The sequence below is a fragment of the Euprymna scolopes genome, chromosome 19 (assembly GCF_053919585.1).
Source record: "Euprymna scolopes isolate OS-2025 chromosome 19, ASM5391958v1, whole genome shotgun sequence".
Lineage (NCBI taxonomy): Eukaryota > Metazoa > Mollusca > Cephalopoda > Sepiida > Sepiolidae > Euprymna > Euprymna scolopes.
The window spans coordinates 38,429,472-38,442,309 of record NC_136500.1 but is presented as its reverse complement, the minus strand read 5'-3'; the positions used below and the strand labels follow the sequence as shown (position 1 = coordinate 38,442,309).

Sequence of the window (12,838 nt, the reverse complement as noted above, 5' to 3'; positions counted from 1 at the left end):
GCACCCAAAGTAGAATAAATAAAGCTAGTGAGGCATTTGGTAGGTTGCGACACAGATTCTGGAACAGCCACGATATGTCTCTAAAAAGTGAAAGTGGCAGTCTACAAATCTGTTATTCTGACTACTCTTCTGCATGGTGTCGAAACGTGGACCTTGTACTGCAAGCATAAAAATCAACTTGATTCCTTCCATATGAGATGTCTGTGTTCTGCTTGCAATGCTGGATGAAAGGACCGTGTTTCAAATAGTGAATTGCTGAAGCGGTGTGAAATCACTGGTATTTAATCTTTTTTGTTCAGAATACAAATGCAGTGGTCGGGTCATCTTGTGAGAGTGGATGACTCAAGAGTTCTTAAGCAATTTTTTTATGGGCAACTGGCAAATTCTTGCCGCCCAATAGGGCATCCTCTGCTTCGTTAAAAAGATAAACTAAAAGACAGCCTGAAGCTTTGTAGAATTTCTCTGAGCTCCTGTGAGAGTGCAGCAGGGGATCGCGGAGAATGGAGATGTGTTTTCTAGGGTCTAGAGAATTTGACATAACTGTTTTCATCATAAGGACGCACTTCGTGATATGAAGGGAAAACACCAGAAAAATCCACCAACAAGTGGTTTCAAAGCACGCAGCAAAGCAAGGTTATCTGTTTACTCGAGAAGACATCTTTGATCGACGAACATATGCAAGTATACCATATGTGGACTAGAGTGGCGGGCGTTTACAGGAGTGTAATTATGCATCTTGTGTCATAGAGCTTAGGAGCTGCTGAAGATTTCATACTGAACCCTTATTCATCGTCTTTGATCAGAGAATTCACCATATGTAAATATTTATATACATTTATAAGTATATACTTATCTAATATATAAAAGGCTGTCTGTCTGTCTGTTTCCATATTTTCAAATTCAATCTCCTCCGAAACTGATAGTCGCGGAACGGAGCTAGTGGCCTCAAACGATTGGATTTTTACGAACCGTTCTTTTATGGGTCTTTAGCCGGTTAAAATAGTTTTTAAGATGCCAAAAAGGGTTCAAAATAATTTAAAAATCTTTATATATTTTAAACATTTATCTTAGTTCATTTTTAATTTTTAATTTTTAAGTTGTTCATATGTATGTCATGTTGGTATAGAGGTAACTTCACCCATTTTGACTTTTAAAGTTTCGGTTTCGATTCTAACTGATGACACTCAAATACTATTTTTTACTTTTGAACTCACGACTCTATTATAATATATACGAAATCTAGACAAATTGAGATATACTAGCCCCCCTCTAGTAACTTGGAAATATTTTTTTCGCCTGGACTATAACTTTTTTTTTTTTAGGCATTATTTCTTTCTTGAGTTTTCGTTTAGGAATGGACCAATTTATTAACAACTGAACGTACTTTCCTAGCAAACATTAAATCTGCAAGTGCGAACATTCCGATAAAAAAGATTCAGATAAAATTTTTTTTTATAGTTCTTCGTTTTCTGCTTTGACACTATGCTTTTTTGATCAATCTTTATGAATACGTCGATAAATTTCACAACTAGGCCATTTGATCTTGGGTGAGAAGGTACACTTATTAGGTGATTTATTGAGAATATTTTCAAACATTTTCTATTTCCTTTCATGAAAATTGCGTTCCATTGTCAGATACAATAGTTTGTGGTACACCGAATCTTGCTAGCAGTATTTTTCAGATGTTCAATGTGTTATGAGTTGTCGGCGTTTTGCATTTGATAAATTCAAGTTTTGCATTTGATAAATTCAAGTCATTTAGTAAAATTAAGACGGAGGTTATGTTTCTATCACTGATCCATCGTAGACGAGACCAAGGTTTCTCTGTCTTAGGCCAAGGGCTGAATTTTATTTATTTTTTTTTTACTAACGTTCACCCCTAACAAGGCATATAGAAGCTACTATTTGGGACCATGTTTAGGAAAGATTAACAAGATGTTTGTTTACGTTACATTTAAACTTCTGCAAACTAGTCTATTCAGGGAAGCAGGTAGTAGGGAGGGAATTCCAAAGTCTAGCTGTAGAGTAGAAAGCTTTCTAGCATTTACGGACCTCAACAGTGAAGGAGTGAGATTTTGTTGCTGAGCGGTTTTGTCGGAAGTATTACGTCGAGGGAGTACAAGTGCCACGAGTTCATCAGAGCACATTCCATTAAAATATTTGTAAAACAGGCACAGAGATGCAACATTGCAACGATAGTGGACAAAGTGGGACCTATTAGATTGAAAACTCTTTTTTGGATACTATCCAAGAGGGAGAGGCGTAGATGTACCACAGTTGTAATGCGCCAAAACAAAGTTCGACGATAGTTTTTAGATTAATAAATGACTTGATTCTAGAATTAAAAATTTTTTTTTTTTATTACATTTTCACCCCAAACAAGGCACATTGCCACTTTGGTGTAGGGGGCTTCTATCAAGGGAAACATCTACTTGGGTACTATGTAGGGATTAAGGCAGCGAGATGTTGGTTCACGTTGCACTTGAACTTATGCATGTCAGTACAGTTGGAGAAGGAGTGACCTGGAATGGAATTCCAAAGTCTAGCAGTTCTGGGGAAGAAACTACTGGAGTAGAAAGATCTTTTACATCTAGGGATCTCTACAGTGTGGGGGTGGGATTTTGCAGCTTGTCGGGTCTGTCGAGGGTGTTCACGTTGTGGGGGCACAAGTGCTTGCAGTTCTTCAGAGCATTCACCATTATAATACTTGTAGAACAGGCAGAGGGATGCAACGTTTCGACGATGGGACAGAGGCTGAAGTTTAGATGCCAGTTTAGGGCCTATCAGATTTGCGACTCTCTTTTGAACCTTGTCAAGGAGCGAGAGACTAGTAGCCGATGCACCGGCCCAAATATGACAGCAATACTCCATACATGGGCGAATAGTGGCCTTATAGAGGTACAGGATACTTTCGGGTGTTAGAAGTTTTCTAGCACGGTAGAGAGAGCCCACCTTCCTTGCAGCGGCCCTGGCAATGCCCTCGATGTAATTGTTCCAACTCATGTTTCCTGTGAACGTTAGGCCAAGGAGCTTGAGAGACGTACTCTCAGATAAAGAGTCGTTGGCCATTGCTATAGGTGGTAGAGAAGGTTTCTTGTAATTATTGAATGAAACCAGTTTTGTCTTGGTGGCATTGAACGTTACCATCCATTTTTGTCCCCATTCCACTACTGATTGGAGGTCATCCTCTAGTGTTTCTGCCATTACTTTAGATATATGTTCATTTGTTTTCCTGTCGTGCCTGCTATAGAGTGTGGTGTCATCAGCATATATACCCATCTCAGAGGCAATTTTGTCGGGGAGGTCATTTATGAATATCAGGAACAGCAGAGGTCCCAGGATAGATCCCTGGGGCACTCCCGCATTTATATCATATTGTTTAGATGTACGACCGTCGAGGACAACCTGGATTTTTCTCTTATCTAAAAAGGATTTAATTATGTTAAGTATTCTACCAGTGATACCGTAAGATCTAATCTTCCTGAGGAGACCCTCATGCCATACCCTGTCAAAAGCCTTAGATATATCTAGAGCTACCGCTCTGCCCTCTCCCGCTTTGTCCAGTGAATGGTATATGCGTTTAGAGATTACAGTGAGGATGTCTGCCGTGGAACGGGCTTGTCTAAATCCATATTGATGGTCGGTCAGAAGTTTAGCATCTGTAAGATGCTGGACTAGAGCATGGTTAATTAAGGTTTCAAATATTTTGGCAAAAAGTGGGAGGAGGCTAATAGGGCGATAGTTTAATGGGTCAGTTCTTTCGCCAGAATTCTTGAATACTGGTACCACAGAAGCAGTTTTCCAACAGCTCGGAAAGCAAGATTCATTAAGGCATTTGTTGTAGAGTTTGGAGAGAACTGGAGCTACTTCGGCTGAGCACTTTTTTAATAGCACAGCTGGGATGAGTTCGGGTCCACATGCTTTGGAAGTGTCAAGGTTTTTTATGATAGCATGCACCTGAGCAGGGGTGATTATCAGATCGTCTAGCGTGGCGTCTGTCCGCATAGGAAATTGAGGTAGGGGTGGTTTAGAGGGTCCAGTGTGGAGTTTGAGGCAAACCGACTGGCAAGCATGTTAGCCTTCTCGGTTGCTGAGCAAAGAACCTCATGATTGTTGGTTAGTGGGGGAATTGTTGATTGCCCATTATTTACTACACTGTTGTAGATTTTCCAGAAGTCACGAGTTCCTAGTTTTTGTGCTTCGATGCGTTTTTAGTGGTTTCCGTAAATTCCCTTTTAAATTTGAAAATTTGAAAATATACTTCTGACAAATCTGATTAAGAAAATATTCATGCAAAGTTTTGCAAAGCTTTTCCCCCGCAATTGAGAGGGGGTGATTTATTTCTTTCAAACAATCGTTAAGACCATTAACAATCTGCGCAAGTTCTGATTTTATATTTGGTTTTAAATACACAGCAGTTGCCGCTCAAGGGCTGCAGTGCGTTTTTTTTTTCTATTATACTCTGGTTTTTAGTCGTCTAAGCTCCTTATCAATGATTTCTACCGACGCATATGGCATTAGTCTTTTTTAGACCAGAAAGCTGGCATAACATTTTCTTTCAACTTAAACGCTAGCTTTATAACAAAATCTAAGACATGGAAAAATTCATAGGAATTAAAAAAAAAAAACTTTAACTAATCTGAATGTTTAGTAATGCCATTTATTTTACTGTTCTGAATTTTTCTAGATGAGTTCAGATTGCTAGTATTACTTGCTTTGGTCGAAAAACACTCACGATGAGGATTATAGTCCGATCAATACTACTACTACTACTACTACTACTACTACTTCCGTCTATTCTATTGCAGAAATTATTCATTAGAATACATATAAATTGGTTAAATAAGTCGAATTTCTTCATCCACTGTGGTCCGAGTAAATTTTGTGAATTTCACATAACAAAACATCATTTTTTTCCATTGAAGGAAACATTTAACTAAGTTTCACTCATAGATTTTAATCTGTTATCGGTAACACTTATTGCAACCGTTTTTTTGTTTTTTTTAGTTAATTAGAATATTTTATTTTTTCCAAATCTCAGCATTAATTATGGAAAAGTTTGACCCAGTATCTACTTGAAACTTTTGTTTTATTGAGACCGATATTAATACATTTTCTTTTAAATTTCTTAGTGGTTTATTCAGCTGTGTTCTGTACGACTTTTGATTTTTATTTTATATTTACCCTCCATCGGTGTTTTTTTTTTTTTTTTTTTTTTTCACTTACACTGGGAGAATTTATATTCTTTGAATCCATAAGATTCGCTTTTTGTGTTTTTAGTGGACAGTAAATGCAATTCAACACGGCCATAGCACGAATTAATTTTAAAATACGTTTTTTTAACCTTGTGACTTGTTCTTTATCGAGTGAATTTTTGCTACATCATTTTCTTCGAGTTTTGCATAGTCCAATCAACAACAGCACCCAGCATTAGTCAACAGAATCTCAGGTTTAGAATACTTTGCCATTCTTCTGTTTAATTATACAGAGTAATGTTTGGATGCTGTTTCCTGTGAATAACCGGGTCTTCATTTCTTTTTCTAGCCCAGAGGTTAAGCCTTGTATGAATACGAGCAGGAGCTGTTAACCGGCGTTACCCGGTGGGAACCAATCTTTTAATTTTGGATGTGCAGTGTCGGCCGGAAAAAAATGTAAATGTTGGGTATCTATGTAATTTTTGCTACCGTTCTGAAATAATGTTATTATTTTGAAAATCATTCTGAAATGTTAGCGGAGAGTGTTTTGTAAGTAATCCGTCTTTGTAACATGTTAACCATTAAGATTCCATTTTATTTATAGGGTGTGCGTCGATTAAAGAAGAAAAAAAAAACTATAAAAAAGGAATAGGGAACGTCGGTAACTACATTACCCGAAAATTTATATTAAATATTAGTCTTTTTAGCAAAAGGTAACAACATCCGTATGCAAGCCACGTTAAAAAAATTTTTTTTTTTAGTTTATTAATTTCGCAACTGTATTTTCTATAAAATAACTTTTTGTTTAATAACTTTGATTTAACCCAACGGGACTTTTATTCGAATCGTAAAAAATAAAGTTATATTGATTAATGTTCTAAAAAGTACCTATTCGCATACAATGATAATGTGCTTTTTTTATGTAAACGCAAATAGTTCACAAATAACGTACGTAATAGGTACTGATTTTTTTTTTAATACGGAAAACTACTTATTTGTGGACAATGTAAATGCGATCTTGGTTCTCTTTTGTCTCTCAATTTTTTGTCTGGTAAAATTTTAATCACGTGATTACGGTGAAGCGACAATAAGATGAACCATTTAATCAAGCGCCGCTTGTAATGGATTTAGCTGAATATGATATTAAAAATCATTTTTTTTTTGTACTTATGCACTTATGTTATCGGGCTGGCGGATGTCATGTAACTATTCTGTACTTTCACCTAACAATTAAATAAACAAAAAAGATATCGTAAAACTTGAATTTATATAATTATTTTATTATATATATATTTTTGAGGACGGGATTGACTTAGCGAGCGTGCACTTATGTTACCGAACTGGCGGGGGTGTGATATATCATTACAATTGGAGAGGTGAGTGTTTTAATTACCTATTAAACACAATCCTCTAGTGTCTTCAGTCTCAATGTACATGGGTTTGTCAGGACCCCCTGACATGCGTATACTTCACCCTGCAAGTAAACGGTGATCAAATATTCAAAAATAAGTATTCGAAACCGAAATGAAATTCGCTCGGAATGCTCACCAACTGACTCATACGAGGAATGGTGCACAATAATACTAACTCGATTATCTCAACACACAAGATGAATTGTCTTAGAATTTGGATCAAGTAAAAATGTAAAAACTATAGCATTGTTATATGGTCAATTGGTGAGCAACAAAGTAATATTCTCTACTGTTTTATTGATTTAAAGTTTAGAGAGGTAAAGTGCATCTTATATGAACATGTACATGTATATGTGCATGTAATTCAAAAAGAAATCAAACCCTATCTTCTAAACCGTCTTCGAAATCTGTTGCGAGTCTGTCTCTGCTCTATCGTTATTTTCATGACAGATGTTCGTTTGAACTTCAATCTACAGTCTTCCCTTACCAAACATTCACAAAAAACACTCGACTAGCTACAACCACTATCAACAATTTCTCCCACTTTCTATCTGTGCCTAAATCTAAACGCAGATTCCATGAACAAAGCTTCTTTCATAGAACTACCCGCCTGTTATACATTTTTCAATTACAATATGGTAGCCTAAAGTCCAATGCAAACAAGTTCTTGTTGAGCCGTCCTCTCAGATAATCCAAATTCTATCCGATCTTCACCATTAACGATTTCTATAAACTCGAAAACGACTGGACCGATTTTTATGAACTTTCACACAAAGGTACTTTATGTGCCTGATAGTGTTCTTGGATAGGTTTTGTATCGGAATATCTTCGATAAGTATCGATAATAGATAATCAAAATAATCCGATGAAAGAAAAACAACCGATTTTAACTAAAGTTAACACCTTACACAGCCTTACAACACAAGTACATTTGAGACGTTTTATTACTACACGGGCCAAAAGGCCCGACATTTAAAATTACCAGTAGGTTCTTTGATATGACAGGGGATCGTTCGAAATGAATATTTCTGTTTAGTGTACAATCGAAACATGATACTTAAATTTTGCATTTAAAACTTTAATCAAAGCCATTATATGTAACATAATTTTATAAAATCAACAATAGGTTTTCTAGAGTGAAATGTAGACTACAATGTATTGTGGACTACGTGATTGTTAAACTTCCCCCCGGTGCAGGCAATCAATCGATTTGATTGAAAAATGTGCGATTTCATCGATTTCGATGACAGTAAAATATGTAAGTGTGAAATATTTGTTGATCATTATTCAATCCCGGCCAAATTCAAGTCTACCGTCACAAACTAAATGTAGTAGGCTCAATGGATATCTACTAAGTCTTATACGAGCCCATAGACGTCTACAAGCATTCTATAAAAATAGAAGTTTAATCATTACAAACGGTAACAATTGTGGCATTTTATCTCAGTACCACGGTTACTAAAACACTCTACAGCACGGTCGAGTGGTGATTTGGCCATAAGCATAGAGATACAAAGAAATGCACTCCCAGAATTCCCTTTCTAGATCGACCTCTTTTCTGTCCGGACCGTTATGAGGTGAGCACGCATATTTCTGTCTTTCCGTGAATGGAGGGAGCACCCCCTCCCTCAACACTAGTTAGGGTAGGTTAGTTAGTTTGGAAGAGCCTCTTGCCTAGGTTTAATTGTAAAAGTTAATCATAATTTGTATATTGTATTGTAATATATATTTTTTAAATAAATGGTTAAGATTATACAATATATATTACAATTGTGTCGCTGTTTTTTTTGTGTTTTTTTTTTGTGTGTGTCTGCCATAAATGCCTTCATTGAAGAACGAGGTGGCCATAAGGAAAAGGAAGATTCCAACCCGAATGCTACCAAAGGTCAGGACGTTTCTTGGGAGAAGAAGGAACCACACAGCCACATCCAACATCTCAGGTATGCCTTTCTTCTCACAGACCCTAATGACGGCCCATCGTAACGTCATCATGGAACCGTGTCTAAGACGATTAGTGTAACAGGTGAAGCCAGTCTCATGCCAGTGACCGGCTGATCATGTTATACAATAACCTATACATTTCTCCACAATCTCTGAAACCCAAAACTAAATACTAAACTATTAGTGACAATAAGAATAAGGACGTAGAATATTATAGGTATATTTGTATAAGGGACACTCAAAAGTTGGATATAAAATCAAATAGCAGAAGGAACATAGAAAAAAAAAACGGTACAAATTAAATGGGTGCAAATATGACAAAGTGTAGATGAATCGCTTTGTAACTAGTGTTTTATTATCTGACTCGTGTTTAAAAAGTTCTGGATAAATATGAGCAATTATGTTACTAAAAATGTGTGACCCGTTGGGTTATCTATTGCGCTCTGATGAGGTAGTTTGAATAAAATGAAAAGTGAGTTTGCAAAATTTAAATATAAAAAAATAAATCCAAAAATGATCTTATTAATATTATATCTCTCTTTTTTTCTCATTTTTTCTCTCTCCACACATATACGATATTACTAATTTTTGTCAGCTTCCCTATTTTGTTTAGAATTGACCATTCTAATCCTATCATTAAAAAAATTGCTTTTGCTATAAAGAAAGAGAGAGAAAGAAAAAAAGAACGAAGAAAGCGAGAGAAACGAAAGTGAAATTGATAGATTCATACATAAAACGAAAGAGTTAAAGACAGGTTGAAAGAGGGTGAGATATATAAATAGAAAATTAATAAAAGATGGGTCACTTGTTGAGCTGATTGTCAACTGCAGAACAACTAAAATTAAAGTTTTTTTAAAAAAACATAACTTAATCCTAAAACCGCGAAATATTTCAGCGTGTATTTTGTGCCATTAAAATATATAGGGAAAAGTCCCTAGGGAAACAAACGTTGATTAATTCAGCTTTCGTACAAATTAGATTAGAGCCATCCACAACGAACGAAGGTAAGTCTGTTTTTTTTCTGCTTGTTTTTTATATATATATAGACATTCTCTATTCACGTTTTTACACGAGTTATTGATGTATATACAACATCTATTAATGTCAAACATACGGCGAGGTGCCCTTGCATAATACTGTATATATATTTCCGCACACACACACACACACACACACACACACACACACACACACACACACTATCGCAAGCATTGTTTACTGAGCGATATATTTAATTAGTCGTAACCACCCGTTTTTTAGGAACACATTTTTTTAAGAACACATGTGCGTGCTTATACGCAGGTCCATTGTACTTGACAGTTTACGTTTCTTGACATATATATATATATATATATATATATATATATATATATATATATATATATATATATATAAATGGTAATTAGCAAAAACCCGAAGAAAGTATTCAATACTATTCCAGAGCAAATATATATATATATATATATATATATATATATATATATATATATATATATATATATATATATATGTATATATAATTTGAGGTTGCTATTTTTCGAAAGGTAGGGTAACCAGTGAAATATAACGAGGTTTATACAAGAGTGTTCAATACAGAAGTAGAGCAGGTTACATTTGTCTTTACATAAGCAGTAGTTTGTTGCTACACAGTTATGAGCATGTTTCGTTCTACTATTATTTACTAACTAGAGACCTCTTCAGGCTACACCCCTTATTTTTCGAAAACGGAATTGATTTTTAGAATTACCGAAACATGCTCATGACTGTGTAGCAACAAACTACTGCTTATGTAAAGACAAATGTAATATATATATATATCTTTTATTACAGTTTTATCTGCTTAGTTACATATGTTTCGGTTACCGAATCGTATCAGCGATCTAATAACTTCATCAGCCATTACAGAAATGATTATTATGATTGGAAAAAAAACGATATTAGAAGAAGCACAAAAAAGGGGTAAAAGAATTCCAATTCTAATTCGACAACAGTAAAGTTTTAAGATTTAAGAAATATTGGAAGGTGGTAAGGGGCTAGAGGGAGTTTAAAATATTCAACCAGACACGGATAAAAATAGAAGGAGGGCGGGGGAGAAAGGGTGGAAAAGAAGGGCGTAAGATGGGTAAAACTTTTAAGGCGAAAGTAGGGTAAAAGAAAGAGAGGGACAAGAATTAAAAGGGGAAGGAGAGAGACAAGCGGTTAATGATGTTGCGCTAACTTGTGGACTGTAGCGGTTAGTCCTTGGATACATGTCATATGGGGTTTGACACGTTACAGATCTATGCGGTTTGGTAGGGGAGGTGTTGTTTGCAATTACTAAGACGTGTCCTCTCAAAACAAACATCCAACTTATATATATGAAATTTCCATAGTCAGATGCCGACGATATTGTAAAAAAAATTCTTTCGACTCAACTGTGTTTCCAACATGCTTAGCAGTCTGCAGATCTCGAACCTTTTTTCATATCCCGCAAGATGTATTACATACCAGCCAATATAATTTTGTTTATTTCATTGTTTCATTGTGCAGCTCACTACATTAGCAGGAAATGAAAATATCCTCAAAATGTACGACCTGCCATTCGTTCTCACACGGTTTCGACAGATAAACGGCGGATAGAGAGTCATAGACTGTTGCTTTGTTCGAGGTTAGACTGGAAAGTTAAATATGACTTTGGTCTGGGGTTCGAATCGTGCAACCAACATAGCCAATCTGATGATTCCCGAAAAGGATAAAATACAGATACATGCAAATAATAATTAAATAAAAAAAAATAACTAATTGTGACAAAGATTACATATGAATAAATTATACAAAGTTCTCATTTACATAGCTCAATAATGCAATACTAGAGCTATAAATGTTTTATTTAAACTTGATATATATGTTGTTGATAAAAATATGAATGCAGACTGTTTTAACTGGAAAGGTCTTATTCGTGGGCTGTCAGTCTTTTGAAATATTGGTTTTTCTAACGCTCTGATGAAGCCCGTTTGTACAATTTTTACTTTGCTGGACAGTTATATTTTTATATGCATAAGACAATTGCCATGCAATGTTGTGACCAATAAAAAATAAAATTTCCGAAAATAAAACTTTTCTATTTATCCTTATTAATGCGATACCTTTAAAGAACACACACACACACACACACACACACACACACACAATCAACAACCGGTATATATATATATATATGTCTTGATTTTTTTAAAACTATATATATATATATATATATATATATATATATATATATATATATATATATATAAACCTATTTACGTGGTCGCGACACTAAACATGCTAACGTTTCGGACAAAAGGTTGATTAAAAAACCAGAAGCCCTCGTTAGGCGACTTAAAAAATGTTTGCTTTCTATAGACGGACTGGTTTCTTCTGTGGAATGCAACCATTTATTAAGTCGCCTGATGAGGACTTCTGGTTTTAACAGACCATTTGTCCGAAACGTTAGCATGTTTAGTGTCGCCACCATGTAAATTTGTTTATATTAATAAAAAATATGCCTTGGTTTCTTTTTTATCGAGCACTCTTAATAACCTCGTTAAGTTCATTAGTTATAACTCTAGATTACCTTTAACGCGGTTTATATATATATATATATATATATATATATATATATGTGTGTGTGTGTGTGTGTGTGTGTGTGTGTGTGTGTGTGTTTATACACGTGTGCATAACTTAATAAAAATGCACTTGTGTACACAAAACTACCCGTAGTTTATTTAAGACTGACTTCAAATAGCAACACGCAAATGAGAATTTCGTCCTAAAGTATTCATTTCGAACCGGATTAGTTGGCGTACTTGACTTAAAGGGCTGAGCGAGACAGGAAATGTTGTTGTTCAGGAGGGGGTGTTTTTAATTAGCCCCCATTCGGGTCTAAGAGCAGGCATCATCTTTGCCCTCACCCCTCTCTTCAGAAAGTCAATGCTGAGAAAGGAATATAATTCCTCTGATGTATTTATATTCTTTGCAGAAAAATATATGCGCATGTATTTATGTATTTGTATATATAAGCTAATTAACCGATCATTATGACATTTAGAACACAGTAGTAGGGGTCGTAATGTGGTGTCTATTTTCTTTATTTTAGTTTTAGGAATTGAAATGTATTTATTTAAAAGTGCCATTTTTTTTTTAAATACACGCGACGACATAAATTTATTTAAATGTTCATAAATATACTATCACTTTTCATACACATAATGATATCGTCCGAAAATATACAAATCCAACTTTACTCATTTTCAAATGAATTTATCTTAAAAT

The 12,838-nt window shown here is 35.1% G+C and overlaps 1 protein-coding gene and 1 long non-coding RNA gene across 6 annotated transcripts in view; one reads left to right on the top strand and one right to left on the bottom strand.

Moving 5' to 3' along the window:
* LOC145303536 (homeobox protein Mohawk-like) overlaps positions 1 to 12,838 on the bottom strand; it is a 407,111-nt gene that overhangs the window by 282,068 nt on the left and 112,205 nt on the right. The window lies entirely within an intron of this gene.
* The window catches only part of LOC145303537 (uncharacterized), a 162,455-nt gene that overhangs the window by 116,480 nt on the left and 33,137 nt on the right, over positions 1 to 12,838 (top strand). For 2 of the 4 annotated variants that reach the window (XR_013873729.1, XR_013873730.1), the window contains exons 2-3: positions 5,545 to 5,662; positions 8,442 to 8,547. The exons of 1 other annotated variant lie outside the window; for it this stretch is intronic. This is a non-coding gene — a long non-coding RNA (uncharacterized LOC145303537). Of the gene's footprint in view, positions 1 to 5,544; positions 5,663 to 8,441; positions 8,548 to 9,017; positions 9,553 to 12,838 lie in introns of those variants that run through there. One more of the 4 variants, XR_013873728.1, reaches the window with a different exon arrangement.